This window comes from Mus caroli, chromosome X (genome assembly GCF_900094665.2).
Source record: "Mus caroli chromosome X, CAROLI_EIJ_v1.1, whole genome shotgun sequence".
NCBI classification, from domain to species: domain Eukaryota; kingdom Metazoa; phylum Chordata; class Mammalia; order Rodentia; family Muridae; genus Mus; species Mus caroli.
In genome coordinates, this window is record NC_034589.1 from 117,126,013 (window position 1) to 117,141,880 (window position 15,868).

Below are 15,868 nucleotides of genomic sequence, written 5' to 3' on the forward strand. Positions count from 1 at the left end.
AGTTCCCTATACCCCCCCCCCCGCCGGCCCTGTTACCCTACCTACCCACTCCCACTTCTTGGCCCTGGCTTCTTGGCCTTTTTGCTAAGATCAAGTGTAGTGACTGGCCCTGGCATTTTAAGAGCAATTTTCCTTTGATCTTCAGGCCTTGAGACTGAAGTGAGCCCATGACCAACCTAAGATCTGCTTATGATACTAGAGTAGATTCTGAAATTAACCAAGGAGTAATCATCAGCAGTTCATGAACGTGGAGAATCTCACTCGGAAAGACCATTGCTGTGCATTTCTTAGAGAACCAGTGTAACAAGACAGAAGCTCACAATAGGCAGAAATGTGCACAGACCCAGTGAGAGAGAAGGGAGCCACTGTTGTTTTCCCAATTTAAATTAAAAATAACAATAAAAAAGGGAATATTTGAAATCTGTTTCGGTATTAGCAAAACAATGAACCATGATCATTCTGACTCCCATCTCCATGCCCTTCTCCGAGTACAACCTAACGCAAGGCAGAGGGCAGAGGGCCTGACTCAGCGACCTGTGTTCCAGAGATAAGGAAACATGGCCCCCGATTGTCCAGCAGGAGAGACTGACACAAGGTAGATGGAGACAGAGATGGGAAGAGGGTGAGAGGACAGAATTGATGGTGACACCCCATGAAGACAGAATGTCACACACTGTCACCAGGGGACAAGCAGACGAGCCATGCTATGGGACACGGTGCCTTTTAACTGATTCACTAGTATAGTGTAGAGCAACGCTGTCTGTGGCTTGAGGAGCACACACCACCTAATGTGGGGAGGCAGCCAGGCTGCTGGTGAAGTGGCTGTCCTGTGCTGACTCCAGGGGCATCACGTGTCCTTCGGGAATCCTGGTCCCCTAGGATTTTATATTGTATCGTACACAAACTCCAGGTCCTCGGGGTACCGGATCTTCAACTTTGCATTTGGGATGTAGTGTGTGCCTGTGAACTCCAAGAAGTAGTACCCTACATCTGGGTGTGAGATTTTCTGAGGCTCCACATTGTATTCCAGGTTTTCTTGGGCTGCATATCTACAGGAGCCATCCTCTACCAGCACATTGTAGAACGGTTGATGGTGGCCATGAGGCAGACTGTACACATTCATGTTTGTGATCTACTCATGCCCCATCATGCACGTGGAGTCCCAGCCATAGATCAAACAGTTGTAGCCGTACCTCTTGTGCTTCATCATGATCCCGATGGAATAGCAGACATCCCTGTGCTTCTCCTCGGAGCACAGCTTCACCTCCATGCCCACCTCCTCCTTCATATGCTCGGTGTGCTCTAACATATGCTGCAGGAGATAGCCCACCGCCGCGTGCTGCCTGGGGTCGAGGTCTAGATGTGCTGGAGGAGGTCAAGCACTTTCTCTGGACAGATGCCCAGGTGGAAGTAGAGTCTGGTTTGGAGGAGCAGGAGCTGCACCTGGTCCAGGTACATCGCCAGGTATAGGTCCAAGGAGTCTCTGAGGAGCTGGGAGGACTGGTCAATGCCTTCCCTCTTGCCCAGGCTTAGCAGGTTACCCACCACCCACTGTAGCACCTTCTTCACATTCACCATGCTGTACAGTGCTGCCGTCACGTGCTGGCCAATCAGGTACTCACACTCTTTCATCTTCAGCTGCTTGCCCTTCAAAAAGCATCTGTGCAGATGTAGTCAAAGATGTCCAGGGTTGCCCCTTCTGCACCTTAGAAGGAAGTGTCTTGGGAAGTTGACAGGTTCCAGGGAGTTGGGGGGGGGGGCAGCTGATAGGTGATGGTCAGGTAGAGCAGAGACATGCTGATGGGGATTCCTGTTCTGCGTGTCAGCGCCTGGTGCATGTAGAGGTTCAAGGCATTATAGTAGTCCATGTGGTTCCCTTTGAACTTCAGCTGGTTGTACAGGACGTAGTTGATGGCGTTCAGCACTTGGCTCTGAAGTTTTATCTTCATTATCATAGAGGACTTACCTGCTCTGAAGGTCAGGCTGGGGTGGCGACTGTGGATGCCACAGAGGGTTTTGCACACAAGCTCCACAATGCTGTGGATCTGGGCCTGGATGTCTCTGCAACTAATGTCGTAGAGCAGGGTGCAGTACTGATCGATTTAAAAGGTATTAAGGTAGGACTCGTAGTCATCAGTCTGTTGCAGGAAAGCCTTGAGGTTATTGAGGATTTTCTGCTGCTGCAGGTAGTAAAGACTTTTCTTTGTGTACTATTTCCAGGTCAAAGATTTTATTCCTTCCATGTTTAGTATACATACCAGCTCATCCTTAAAAAAGATCTTTGGGCCCTCAATGTCCTCAATGTCACTGAAGCCTTACAAGGGACATGCTCTGAAAAGAACTGTTTGGAGGAAGCTACAATCTTTCGGGCTTGTAACCCAGCTTTCTTTATATACTATATATTCCTCTAACCAATTGACATAGTTGGTGGGACTGTAGTGCTTCATCAGGGAGGGCCACCTCACCCGGAAGTGCTCCTTCCACACCTGCCCACTGCTCTGGCACACCTTGCGCAGGCCACTACAGGTGCTGGACAAATGGCCGATGTCGAGGGCCATGAGCAAGCCGCTGCACAGGATGTACTTCAGCACCTTGCCTGGCAGCTGCACCAGACAGCTGGGGCCCTTTGCCTCTGCTGCGGCCTCCTCCGCCAGCTCTGGCATCACCTCCGTAGTGCGGTCTCCTGATACCCCCGCCATCTTGTCCACTTCAGGGTTTTTTTTTTTTTTTTTTTTTTTTTTTTTTAATAAGGAGAAAATTAACTGTGGAGATGAGGAGTAGTTTGCTTTGGAACTGCTACCATACTTATTCTGAATTATTTGACAGACTATATGTAAGTCATATTATTCTTAATGCAAACCCATATATTTGTTTCTTTCCTATATAAGATCTCATTCATAGGGAAAAATTGGGGTAATTGTGGTGGGGCTAATAGATCTTTAGCAGTTAAGTGAGGATATTTAATAAAGGTGTAATATAACTGAACATTTAGCACAAGCAGAAAATGCTTTTGAAGAACTGTTGAAAATTAAATATCAATATTGATGCATTTTCAGTATTTCTTTTTAATGTATTGCTCTGTAAATAATTGGCTAATGAAACCATGTGACAAATGCTAATTTACTTTCTAAACATTTCTAAACGTGTAGCCTACTGAACTAAAAGCTAAATATTTTATAAAGAATAATACTGGCTACATTTAAGTTAGAGCATTTACATTAGTCCCTTTGTCAGTGAATTTAGCTTTAAATTTTCCTTCTCTGAAATAGAATTATTTTTTTCATTTAGTAAAAAATGACCAGAAAGTACAGTTAATGACAGAAAATCAAACATCAGATGCAAAAATTTTATTATTCTGTGATTATCAATGCTTTGGAATTTACCTATAATATCATTTATCATCTAAAAATATATTTAACAATTTTTTCTATTGTGTCTACAGAAGAAATGGCTTAGTAAATAATTATAAAGGATTTGCATGCACAGGTATATCTTTATTTCTGTATTAATGATGTTTTGTATAATACAAATGCTAAGTTCTTGTCTTATTTTTCAAAATACCCTTAGGTTTACCACCAAATGGGAAATGAATTGACATTTTGATTCTTGAAACCTACCTGTGAACCTGATCTCAGAGTCATTTAGCAAAACATATAGAATAAAATGATATTGAATCATGGCTGTAAGAGCAGAGCTGAGTTTCAGTGGCTATTTCTGAACCTGCAGAGCAAAAGGAAATGACAGCAGTGATGGTGAAAATTTTGCATGTAAATAAGTTCTTCACCTTTTAATTATGTATGAGAGCAGAGAATACAGATACACAAATCCATGTACTGAATAAATGAGACTGCTAAGATAAAAGGATGCTGGTCCTCCATAAAAGAAATGAGTCAACAACAGTAAACAAAACTTGAAAAAAAATGCCTAAATTTTATGAAGATTTTGAAAGCATGTAAGATTAAAGTGCATTGCCATCTTTCAGTGCATGTAACAGCATGAATACTTAACAGTTTCAAAGAAAATATATAGTATTTTTACATTTGCCAAAACTTTTGCAAATACAAAAAGTATTTGCATTTGATTATTTGCCAAGTACAACCTTCTCATAAAAGCATTTAAACTGATTAGGGTTGTGCATAATGCTCAAATGTCATGAGTAATTTATGTGTACACATATCTATGAATACTGTTTACAGGATGCTGTCATAGTCTATAAACAAACATGAGACTGTGGAGAATAAAACAAGCTGGTTTTTTGTACTCCCATGGAAGAGAAAACTAAGAGTGTTCTGAATCTTTCTACTGAAAATGATATTACTTTAGTCATGTTGTAGGAAATGATTAAATGTCTTTCTGAGCCTTCCCCATCTGCCAATGAATCCTAAATTAACTTGCTTTTAAACTCTTGAATTAATATGTACTCTCCTGTACAGCTTTCTTGCCCTTTGGCACCTTTGCTTAAGAGCATCAAGAGCAAGGCTTCTTGCTTGCTTTAAGGCTACTATTATACATGGCCCATTATTATAGGTACTTTACTACTTGTAGCCATCCATGTATTTTTGTCTCTTTGTTCCGTTGATATCTTTAGAAGTTTTTGAGTGACTTATAATTTCCAGTGACAGTTTAGGAATAGTTTATGAATTTCACAATGCAGTTTAAATTCCAGGATAATAATGCAGGCCAAAAATTTAAACATGAGTGTAAAATAACTAATCATTTTATTTATTTTCTTTCTTGTAAGAAATGTTTAAATTAATATATTATATTTAATGGAAATGACTTCAAATACATCTGTAATGTGACAAAACATTGATTTTAAAAACATTATTTTAAATTCATATTTTCCAACCCCCATTTAATTTTTCTTAATTTGATTGCTCTTGTATGTGTGTTTGTGCATGTGTATGTGTGTCTAAGTAAATGTAGATAAAGAGAAATGGTGTATTGTGTGGTCTCTCATTAAAGCTATGATAAAGATAGAAAGAAGGAAACGTTTATTGGCAATTATATTGCTAACTGATCAAATTCATTATACAAATATTATAAAATAATTTTTAGAAGCACAGGTCTGAGCTCAATTAAGTTCATTCTTTTTAAATGCAGTTTTAATTTTTAATCAATATATTCAGCCTATTTTTGGACACACATCAGTATAACTAAATTGGACAGTCAATTTAGTGATTAAAATGTGGTGAAAACTCACTGATGAATCAAGTCTAACCAGTGAAAGGATTTTTTTTAATTTCCTATGAAACTTGCTTTCAGAAAATTCTAAACACTAGATGGCAAACTTTAGTCATAAATACAGAGCCAATTACAAAACAATGTAAGGGTTTCTTGTTGCAATGCGACACAAAAATGGTTAACAAGATGTTAACATTAATTTTTATCATAATCATCCTTTTATCATGCTTAAGATAAAGGGATTAACAAGATATTTGAAGAAGTAGTTCTAAAAGACTAAAATTGAGAAAGCAAAAGAGAATAATTTCCAAAGTAAGATATAAAATGCAAGGCGTGGCAACACCAAGAAAGCTTTTAAATCCTTGGTAAATCCAGCTATCCTGGACAGCACTCAGAGAAAAGACTGATCTTACACAGGAAATAAAAAGAAAACAAGAAAAGAAACTTCTTTGTGAAGTTTTGATTTAATTTTCACAATGGTGGTAATAGATTTCATCTTAGTGACATTTGATTAAGAGAAACATAGGAAGATGAAAATAGGTTTAAGAAGGAGAAAGTAAGCTAAAGGTAAGGGTTAAATTAAATAATAGTTCTAAAATATCATTACCTAGATTTTATAAATTTTAAGGATTACAGGCTAAAGAATATCAGAAATTCATGGCACATCCCTAAACTTAATATACAGCAAAGCAACAGCCAACAACAAATTAAATGGGAAGAAACTTCAAGCAATCTCAATCAAATAAGGAAGAAAATAAGGCTGCCCACTCTCTCTCTACCTATTCAATATAGTACTCAAAGTTCTAGCTGGAACAATTAGATAACAAAAGGAGATCAAGTGTATACAACTTGGAAAGGAAGAAGTCAATATATAACTATTTGAAGATGATGTGATAGTATACGTAAATGACCCCAAAAATTCTACCAGAGAACTTGTACAGCTAATAAACAATTTCTGCAAAGTGGCTGGATATAAAATTAACTCAAACAAATCAGTAGTCTTTTTACAAATGACTGACTGACAATGAAATTAGGGAAACAACAATCTTTACAATAACCACAAATAATATAAAATAACTTGGTGTAACTGTAACCAATAAGTGAAAGTATCATATGATAAGTACTTCAAGTATCTGAAGAAAGAAATTGAAGAAAACTTCAGAAAATGGAAAGATCTCCCATGCTCATGAATTCATAGGATCAACATAGAAAAATGGTCATTCTACCAAAAGCAATCTACAGATTCATAGAAATCCCCATTAAAATTCCAACTCACTTCTTTACAGAGATAGAAAGAGGAATCTCCAACTTCATATGAAAAAACAAAAGACCCAGGATAACAAAAACAATTCTCAACAATAAAAGAACTTCTGGGGGAATCACCATCTTTTACGTCAAGCGGTACTACAGAGCAATACAAGCAATTAGTTAGTGATAAAAAACAGCATGGTATTGGCACAGAGACAAAATGTGGATCAATCTAAGACCCAGAAGTAAACCCACACTCCTATGGACACTTGTTCTTTGAAAAAGAATCTAAAACAAAAATACAGTAGGAAAAGAAAATATCTTACCCAAATAATGCTGATTTAACTGGTGGTTTACATGTAGAAGAGTGCAAATTTATCCATATTTATCATCTTGTACAAAACAAGTCCAAATGGATCAAGGACCTCAACATTAAATCAGATACACTGAATTTAATAGAAGAGAAAGTGTGAAATAGCCTCAAATGAATTGTCACAGGGGAATATTTTCCTGACCAGAACACCAATGGCTCAGGCTCTAAGATCAACATTGACAAATAGGACCTCATGAAACTTCAAGTATTCTGAAAGATAAAGAATGCTTTGCAATATACTGAAAAATGAAATTATCATTAAAGAACACACTGTAGGGGGAAAAAATCATTGATCATTAAAATCCAGGTGTCTAGAAACCTGCCTGATACTTGTTCTTAGATGTTATGACACTGACACTATTTTGAAAAGATTTCAGTTGAAGCTATCACATTGCAAAGGCTAATAAAGAATGAAAATGCATGTGTAAAAATTATGTCTTGATAATAGTCATTATTTCCTACTCAATATTAATGATTGTTCCTTCCAAGACTCAATTTAATCTTATGAAAGTTAAAATTCTGTATTTCATCCATCTCCATTATGTACATGAAGTCAAACAAAACAAAAAGAACTTGGAATCAGAAATTTCCAGTGAGAAAATCATTGGTCAGTAGTTTACATTTTGTTTGAACATTCATTTTATCTCTCACTTTTTAGCTTTGGGGCAATTGCTCTACTTACCAACTGCATCTATGGCTTCCATTCTGCATATATCAAGTGCTATAAATAAAATAATTTGTGACCAAAACAGAAAAAAGTCACAATTGCAGTTAGGTACAAAATCATTAATATTAATAAAGGCTGTTAATTTAGGAGATTTTATAATATGTTGTGTAATTCTCAGGATGACTGTATATCACATGCATGCAAATGTAATGTACAACCATAAATAGTGTTCCTTATTCCTATTAGAATCTCATTGATTGCTTCATAGACAAACAGTAATTAAAGAAAAATACATTCTTATAATCCCACATACACACATACATATATACTCACATATAATAATTAGAAGAATACAAGTCTATGCTCTGCATATTTTTGCATCAAGAATTTGGAAAAGATTGTTTTCTAAATGTGGCATGTAACCCAACAGATAAGAAAGCACTAAGGTATTAAATAGAATTATCCATTATATTTTCTTTACTATAAGAAAGGAAAGATAAAGGATCTACTTGGCCTATGAATCCATTAGCCATATCACCTATTAAAAATCTTCTAAATTATGACACTAAAAATTCAACCAAGTTAATCTATCCATGCTCACCCAAACCTGAATAGAGTCTATTATTGTAAAATATATAAAATCTAAGTTTCATAATTTTGTGTTCATTAATGTGAATAGCAAATTAATAATTAAGAATGTAGCTCACTGGAGCACTATTTTAAAGAGAAAATCAAATGTAAAGATCAGTGATTTCTCTGCCTTTGTAGCATCTAAATCTTCCTAGCTAGTTCCTATATTTAAATACATATTCTCTACACACTACTTCACACAAATACTAAGCTGTTTCATGGGTCCAAATCATGACCCATGATTGAAAATTAAACAACTTCTCTCATTATTTATTTATTCTGTCTGGACTTCCTTCATTTGCAGAAAATTGCCTCTGATCTAACCTGGTCAAAAATAGTTTCAATGGGATTAATTACTTTTATATATTAGTTGAGCAACTGTTGGAGATAATTTGCTTCATTATACACTTACTTCTCAGAGAAAAGAGGGGAAACAGGTTGACTAACATTTGAACGAAATAGATTAAATTTTTTAGAAACTGAGGGTAGATACAAAGCAAGAAGATTTTCTGTGGGTGTCTGATGGTAGATTCCATGTTTTCTCTTAGTGATCTTCTAAATTACATTTTGTTAACTGGACATGGTGGTTACACATGCCATCTCAGCACTGTTGAGATTAACATAGAAGGAGAGTGAGTTCAAGGTCCACTTGGGTTACATAGGAATCCTTCGTTTTTCTGTTTCTTGTGTGTTAGTTTGCTTTGGGGCCTGTATGTGGGCCTGTGTGCTTGTGTGAGTGTGAGTGAGTAACGGCAGGTTGGTTGGTTGTTATTGTTCAGAATCTGGTCTGATCACACTTAATGGAATTTTAACAAATACGGTACAGTACAATTATTAATGATTTATCAGGAAAATCATATATAGTTGGGTAAGTATTTATAGACTGGATTTTCTATCATCTATTCTTTAGCCATTTTTGTTTCTAATCTCACACATAAGAAATGTTGATCCCTAGGTGGGACATTCTCTGGATGGCCTTTCCTTCGGTCTCTGCTCCACTTTGTCCCTGCATTTCCTTTAGACAGGAGGAATTCTGGCTTAAAAATGTGGAGATAAGTGGGTGGCCCCATCCCTCAACCAGAGGCCATGCCTATCCACTGGATATGGTCTCTACAGGTTCTGTCTACCCTTTGTTGTGTATACCAAGACACTATTGCTGATGACAAGAAGCACTTGGTGGCAGGAGCCTGATATAGTGGTCCCCTAAAAGGCTGTGCAAGAGACTGACTAATACAGATGTGAATGCATGCAGCCAACCATAGGACTGAGAGTGAGGACCCAATGGAGAAGTTAGGGGAAGAACTGAAGGATCTGAAGAGGTTTGCAACCCCAAAAGAACAACAATATCAACTAACCAGATCTCCCAAAGCTCCCAGGGACTAAAACACCAACCAAAGGGTACACATAGAGGGACCCATGGCTCCAGTTGCATATATAGCAGAGGATTCCCTTATCTGGCACCAATGGGAGAGGGGCCCCTTGGTCCTGTGAAGTCTTGATGCCTGAGCATAGAGTGGTGAGTTGGAGTGGGTGGGTATGGGGGAGTACCCTCATAGAAGCAGGGGGAGGAGAGATAGGGTAGGGAACTTATGGAGGGGAAACTGCGTAGGGGGACAACACTTGAGATGTAAATAAATAAAATAACTAGTAAAAATATCAATAAAGAAAGAAATATTGACTATTGCATTTATATAAAAAATATTTCATTAATTGTTGAGAGAGCAAGGGGGGTGGGGGAGATTCAAAGAATACCACAAATGGCTGCACATCCCAGGAATTCAGAAGTTTCATGTTCCTGTTTGAGATTTTTCTCTGCCCTATCTAGCCTTAAACAAAACACTGATCCAAACTCTCATAATGAGTGAATGATATACATTGGCACACAGAAACTACTTTTGCATAGTATGAAAGTCATTGTTTATCCTAACAGGCCAGGTTTTAATGTATTCCCTAATACAAACACATTTCATAGAATCAAGGAGAGAGATATCTCCATTTATTATTTTTCTTAGATATTTTTTTCATTTACATTTCAAATGCTATCCCCGGAGCCCCCTATACCCTCCCCCCACCCTGGTCCCCAACCCACCCACTCCTGCTTCCTGGCCCTGGCATTTCCCTTTACTGGGGCATATGATCTTTAAAAGACCAAGGGCCTCTCCTCCCATTGATTGCTGTCTAGGCCATCCTCTGCTATATATGAAACTAGAGACATGGCTCTGGGGGGTACTCGTTAGTTCATAATGTTGTTCCTCCTATAGGGTTACAGACCCCTTTAGATCCTTGGGCTCTTTCTCTAGCTCCTTCTTTAGGGGCCCTGTGTTCCATCCAAAAGATGACTGTGAGCATCCACTTCTGTATTTGCCAGGCACTGGCATAGCCTCACAAGAGAGAGCTATATCAGGGTCCAATCAGCAAAAAATCTTTCTGGCATATGCAATAGTGCTGGGTTTGGTGGTTTTATATGATTTAAATGTCATTAATAGATATAAGTGGTGACAATTAATCTTAAGTAACATGCAAGAAGAAAAACCGTCTTAAATAATGTGATAAAATAAACTTTGTATTTTGTTTTGAAGAGGAAAAATAATTAGAATATTAACTAAGTATAAATTACCATTGAATGGTTATGATTTTATGTATGTACAAAAACTGTAAATTAGGGTAACAGGGAGGGCTTATATCTCTAAGGATCCAATTTTATTCCTCAGTGAAGCCTTTATATGATGCCCTTTTTGTCTGTTTTGTCTGTTTCTTCTTGTTGGCATTCATAAGGCAAAAGGATAATATCTTACTTCAATTCACTTCCTGCCAGACCTACTAGTAACACTCTTATTTTGAGAAATGAGAAGGAAACACTGCTCATGCTTGTGATGGCTGAGCCAAAACAGCTTTTAAAAAGTAAAATTCATTAAATTCCCTGAGATTTCTGCATTTTTTCTTTTTAATGCAGAAAATAAAAGGTCATCTAAAAGATGTAATTCAAAATTCATAAATAAGCCACATTATAACAATATATCCATGAACAAAATGAAGAAATATTTTACCCACAGGAACAAAACAGTCTTCATAAAATGCAGCAACATTTTCCTGTCAGTTTGAGACAGTGAGAAGTCTCCTGAAAGCCAGTCTCTCTCAGTAATCTGGACTGTCTGTGTTTACTGCCAATTAAAATTCGACAAGCAAAAGCAAGGGCATTTCAGTTGATCCTAATTAGTATGCAGAAATAAAGACTTGGAGAAACCTTCAAATCCACACACTATGGATTAAAAGAATGAAAATACAAATATATGCTGGAAGGAGCAGGTGCATCCTAACCTTTTAGATTGTCGCACATGCACCTTCAAGGTTAAGGGCTATTCTGCTGCTGATATCCTGTCTGACTGACAGAAGCACGTAGTTTCCTGTGAAAGACAAAACAAAAAGGTTGCCACCTGAATATCAGCACTATTGAATGTCATAATTCCATAGCTGCCCACATGGATGTCAAAGAGTAGCTGTGGATCTGGGAATTGTCTAAAATGTTGAGTTTCTTTGCCAGGGGGATATAGTGGACACTTCAGATGGGGGAAAACCCATCCTGGCAGTCATGTGTTTCTATTGGGACATTTTGCTTTGCAGCACCTCATCAACATCCATACCTTAAGATTAGCATTATCAGGAATTTTTCAAATAAATAAAATCTCTCAAAGTAGGGTATTTATTATCCAGTGCATTTTACTTGGACAACTGAAATTAACATGTGATATGTTCTTTTGATATAAAGTAATACAGACCTTTTACTTTGAACTGTACTCAGACTCTAAAGAAAGTTAGATGTTACTTTAAAGTAGGGAAGAAAGTACACCTCAAAAGTTGAATGCTTTATTTAAAATTAGTCATTTCTCATCCATAAGGCTCCATGGAAATATGATGAAAATTTAGTCTTTTCCTAGAAAATGTAAATTAATATATTCACAAATTATTACATAAAAAGGAAAATGCTTCCTATATTTCTTTGAGTTCATGTACCATATTAACAACTATTATTGCTAAACACCAAATGTGGAAATAGAGTATTCAGATTCTCAGGAAAATAATTAAGATTTGTTGGCTCCTTTATCCAAATTCTGGGAGGGTGACACTTTGACAATGATACTATGTTAAACTGAAAACACATTATAATCCCACAATTAAAACCATATAATATGACAAATTCTGTGAAAAGTCTGTCAATTGAGTGATAAATGTTACAGAAGTGAGGATATCCACTTGCTTGAATCCAACATGACTCCAGCAGATAAACAATTATGCAGTGACTGAAAGAATTATTACATTTTCCCAGAGTGTGTTTAACACGCATAATTATATGCAGTGAGAAACTTACTCTGTAAGACTATTTGAATTATGAAAGCAAACAATGTATAGTATTAGTAGTTACCTTGGAAATTCAAAATTCAACTTAGCAAAATGATTTTCTTCATCTTGAATTCCTCTGAAGACTCTGGTTTCAGGTCCCCTCAAGCACTTCAATCTGCATGATGATGACAAATGTTTGAATTCCTGAGGTTTTAAAAATAATTAGCTCTACCCATTTTTACTATTTGTAAAATTAAAACTTATGACTCTAGCCAAGTCCTACTTTGGGTGGAATATTTTCCTGTGAAGCTTATTATTAGAGAAACATATTCAGTGTAAGTTCGAAGTTTGATTTAAACACTCCTTTTAAACCTACATTTAATCCCAAATAAAATTATGCTAAGTGCCCTCAAGAGTATTTTATCTGGAAACACACATAGCCTTACATGCTATGGTGTCATATATTTCCATTTCGATGGTGCCTTTCTAAAGTAACTCTGTGGTCAATTATTCTTTGCCTCTCATTATCCTAAACTTATTGACTACTGATCCAGCTCTTAAATTAATTAGCCATTACAAATAATCCAATTAATGCATCTTGTCATTTTGTGAGCCTTTTCTTTTTTATATAGTATATGCAGTTTTGACCTAGAGAAATCACACTTGTTTGGTTTTGGTGCAGAAGAACAAAAGTGTCACAGTTGATAGTTTTCCATGTAATGATACATATTTAACATTTGGAACACCAATGAGAAATGGGAGTTGCAACCAAGTTTTTTAATAATTAAATCAATTAATATCTCAATATACATAATAAATTGAGAGTCAAACCAACATATTTGATTTGTTCCATTTTTTCTTAATGGTGTTTAAGTGTTGAGAAGTCTACTCAAAGTTATTGAAAATAAGCTTAGTTTCTTCTCATTTTCTTTTCTTTTCTTTTTTGTTGTTGTTGTTGTTGTTGTTTTGTTTTGGGTTTTTGTTTGGTTTTTATCGAGACAGGGTTTCTCTGTGTAGCCCTGGCTGTCCTGGAACTAACTCTTTAGATCAGGCTGGCCTGAAACTCAGAAATCTACCTACCTCTGCCTCCCAAGTGCTGGGATTAAAGGTGTGCGCACCACTGTCCGGCCCTTCTCATTTTCTTAATAGAACAGGAGAAAACTTTTTTTAAAAAAATTATTTAGTTTTTAATAATTCACACTACATATTGCTCACTGCCCCCTTCCTGGACACGTCATCCACAATCTCTCACCCATCCACCATCCACTTCTCTTCTGAGCAGATGGAGGCCACCATGGGTAATTACCCACCATTGTACTACACGTTTCTGTGAGGCCAGATAAGACATATCCCACATGCTGGCAACAGCTTTTTGGGGTAGCAGCCATTTAGGGTGTTCAGGATTCACATGAAGACCAAGAGGCACATCTGTTCATATGTGTGGGAAAGACTAGGTACAGCCTGTGTATAGAAAAGGGGACATCTTATTTGGCTTCAAACACTGAAGCTAATGAAACCCAAGTATAGTAAAAAACACGTGACAAAAAAAAAAAAAAAAAACCTAAACAACTGCCAATGCCTCATAACCTCTTCTCTGATATCAAAATGGACAAATAAATTTAGGATGCTGGTAAGTTAAGGAAATATATCCAGCAACCTAGTTTAGTTCTGTTAAATTTATGGAATATTTGGCAGGTATTCACTTGGATTTTGCTTGTTTCAGACTACAACACTTACATTCCAGAGTTTTTCCTATATATTCATTAGTTGTTTTTACTTGATTATAGTTTTGCTTTTGTGAATTCTACTTTGAAACATAGCGTCACAGCTGCACAGTCATGCTTAAGAAAGAAATGCTCCTCGCACTCTTAGTTGATTACTTCCCACCTGGCCTGACACTTTTTCCTCATCAGTTCAAACAAAGAAAGACTAACTTTCTTCCATATATTTAGGCTATTATTTCCTATAGGAAAGAATTCTTAGTTCAACCTAACTTGTCATCTAATATTCAATAGGCACTATAAGCAAGTCTACTAGATCATTTGTAATAATGATACTGTACTGATACTGGACACTGTGTCCATCCTAGGAAAGTCAATTAAACTGCTTGTTTTCTCTGTCAGGAAATGGAAATATTCTATAAATATACTGAAAGGAGCACAGAGAAAAGAACTTCTTGTCGCCACTTGCACTGCTGCTCTCCACCTTTCCCTTCAGCAGCTCCTGCACCTGCACCTGGACCAGGGCAGAGCCCACCATGCCCCTGGGGGTGCAGGTGTCCTAGCCTCCATGTCTGATGCAGACCCTCATTACCAATACCATATCTCTCTCATTATATATACTTTTCTCAACCATTTATGTCTATTTTGCCAAATTCTGGTTTGAAAATCAGTATATATAATTTTCATTTGTCATTATCTAAAAATGATTTTCCTCCTACTTGGAGGCCTATGTTTCACACAGCAGCCCACTTTAAATATACCACAGGTAATATTTCTTCCAGTATTCTAATTTTGATTGTATTCTTTTAGGAGAATAAACTTCAAATTTAATTATACATTACTCTCAAATGAACAAAATTAATAAAGTACTCTTCCATTTGTGGTTCCCACTGTCTTGTGAAGAACAAGATGTCAACTCAGACATCTAGATAATAGTGACATGATTCAAACACTTCAGAAATCCTATACTCTTTGATTAAAATGTCTCATTAAAATCATGTCCACTTGGCAAAACTCACTTCTACTTGGCAAATCCCACGAATATATTCTAGAACATTTAAAGTAGTATAGAAAAATATAGCTTAAAAAGTGGCCCCAAAAATGTGTCTAAAAATGATAGTGATATCTAAATTAAAAGCCTATGCTTGTATCTTCATAGTTATATTGAAAAGAAATAATTATTTTAATATTATTCACACTCTATCACATTCTATGATGAGTACAAAATCTCTACTTCTTTTCTGTGAAAATATTATAATACACAAGTACTAAAAACATTTAACTAATTTTTATTATCATTTGTAGATGTCTTGAAAACTAACACAGAGACATTTAAAAATCCATGTTTTATAAAAAGCTGATCTTGTGCTCTGCAATAAAAGCCAATGATCAGGGCATAAAATACATGGCACATATGAGAATGACTCACCAATCTCTCATGAATCACTTGATCTTCAAGGACGTGCCAATTTTCTACAAAACATGTACAGTTCAAATGCATTCACAATCTCCTTGGCACAAATGGTTGGTCGCTGTTCTATCCAGCTTAACTATAATACAATGAAATACAATTACTATTTTGAAAAATTATCAGGATATGGTCTTTGTGATTTTGTACTCAACATAAGATGACTTTTATTCTCCATCCTGTTTCTTTGATATCATTTTTATGGTCCTCTAATTCTTTTAGAACTTATCTGATTCACA

At 36.5% G+C, this 15,868-nt stretch overlaps 1 pseudogene; it reads right to left on the reverse strand.

The window, feature by feature from the left end:
• Positions 1-883: 883 nt before the first annotated feature.
• LOC110287428 lies at positions 884-2,699 on the reverse strand (annotated as a pseudogene).
• Positions 2,700-15,868: the final 13,169 nt, after the last annotated feature.